A 2310-nucleotide genomic window follows, 5' to 3' on the forward strand; every position below is an offset into this window, starting at 1 on the left:
AGGAGGCAGAGGCAGGTGGATCTAGATGCGTTCAAGGCCAGCCTGGTCTACAAAGCAAGTTCCAGGACAGCCAGAAATGTTACACAGAGAAACCCTGTCTCGAAATATAAAAGACTTGAGTTGTCCTCTGACCTGCACGGTGTATTGTGATGCCTGGGCACACAGACCAGGCTTTTAAAAAGCTAGATGCTGGGCAGTGGTGGCGCACACCTTTAATCCCAGCACTCGGGAGGTAGAGACAGGCAGATCTCTGTGAGTTCAAGGCCAGTGTGGCCTACAAGAGCTAGTTCCAGGACGAAATCCTGTCTCAAAAAAACCAAAAAAAAAAAAAAAAGAAAAAAAAATGCCCACGTTTGATAGCTGTGAATAACAAAGGCTACTCCATTGTCTGGAGCGCATGTATGTGCAGCTTGGTGCTAGTGGGAGTCCTAGGTTGCTAACAGGTTGCTAGGTGTGCTGTTCAGAGAGGGATAAGGTTGCTAAGATATGCCCCATGCTTGACTTCCTCAGTTTCTAGTAGCTCAAGGCTTAGCCAATATGATGATCGTGACTACTTGTGAGCCTCACTGCTTTATTGGTTCTCGCTAGGTTTTGATTTGGTTTAAAGCTTTGGCTTCACCTTGTCCAAGTACATTTACAGGGCCTCCTATATATATTCTCGGGAGAGGTAGCGACCAGAATTCTGGTTGTCTGATCAGGTTTGCTGCGGGCTTTGCATCATGGGTGCTCTTGGTCAGGTGTCAAGCGTGCTCTAGAATGGCCATGGGCCAGGCTGTCACCAAGACCATTTTGCTTTGTACCTAGTCCTTGGGCACCACATGATCTACAACACAGGACATTAGATGTCCTTGTCTCTCTCTTCACTTTATACCATGAGCAGAGTCTCTCATTGAGGCAGACGCTCTCTCTATTTGCTCTAGGCTGGCTGGCCATCGACACCCCCCCACCCCCCCCAGCCCCCCACCCCACCCCCACCCCCACCCCCGTCTCCACCCCCAAAGTTTCAGTTACAGACATTTACAACAACCATGCCTGGCTTTCTAAGTACTTACGTAGTTTTGATATTCAGCCTGCATAGTAAGTGCTCTCACCAGCTGCGCCAGCCTTCATCAATCCTAAAGGTATCTAAATACAAAGTATCACAACAAGTTAGATGCTTCAGACAAAGTTACATTTCTTCCCCCAGCTCCATGTGTATCTGTCTTAGTTACTTTTCTTTTCTTTTTTTTTTGATTTTTCGAGACAGGGTTTCTCTGTGGCTTTGGAGCTTGTCCTGGAACTAGCTCTTGTAGACCAGGGTGGTCTCAAACTCACAGCATTCCCCTCTCTGTCTCCCATAGACTGGTGGTCATACCACAGTGCAAAATGCATTTAACCCGAGTTCAAAAGCCCCCTATGGTCTTACACTGTTTAAAAAAAATATTAAAAAAAAAAAGTCCAAGTTCAGATATGTGTCCCATTCCCCAGCTCCATGGCACTTCCTAGGCAGGGGGATGAGTCAAGATGAAGCTGAGTATATCCTTCCCAGCCGCCTGCTGTCAGAAACTCCCTGAAGGCCGCAATGAATACTTGCTTGCAAACTTTGTACTCTTCTGTGAGACGCTCACGGCCATAGGCGTAGCTGCCGATGCTCTGGGTGAAGAGTGGAAGGGTCACGTGGTCCCAATCAGTGGTGGGAAGAACAAGGTTTTCCCACGAAGCAAGGTGTCTGCTGTTGAGTAGGGGTGGAATTGTTCTAGATCAAGGAGAACTGGAGAGAGGAAGTCTGTTCACACGACAGAAAAAGACACTGCTGAGGTCCCTCCATCTTAGATTCTTGCTGAGGCCATTTCAGGTTTAACTAGAATCTGGTCTCCTTAATGGAGAATTGTGTGGAAAATTATTACCCAACTCTATTTTAGGTCAAGATTCTCCAGCTAACTTAATTTCTGTTAAACGTCTTGCTTGCTCAAAACCTCTCCCTGCAACTGGATATAGTTTTTTGCCTTTAAAAACCCCTTACCCTAAAACACTCGGGGCTACACTTGAGTCCCAAGTATCGGAGTGTAGACCAGCCTGTGATGAACCAGCCTGTCTCCATTTTTGGCTTAAAAGCCATCTTATTGTAAAGGCAAGCTAGGTTCATTTGATTACACCTCTTTCTCAAGGATTGTGCTATGCCCCACCTGTGACCTTAGCTACAAATGGTTCTCTACTGCCTGTTCCGGGAAATGGTCTTTGTTTCTAATCCTCTTACAACCCTACCTTTGTTTCAGAAGGTTGTTATGACTTCCTTGCTATGCCCACCTTGCAACCGTGTCTTTGTTTCAG

The sequence above is a fragment of the Microtus oregoni genome, unplaced genomic scaffold, assembly GCF_018167655.1.
Source record: "Microtus oregoni isolate MIOR12 unplaced genomic scaffold, Mior012 000029F_ref0000214, whole genome shotgun sequence".
NCBI lineage: Eukaryota > Metazoa > Chordata > Mammalia > Rodentia > Cricetidae > Microtus > Microtus oregoni.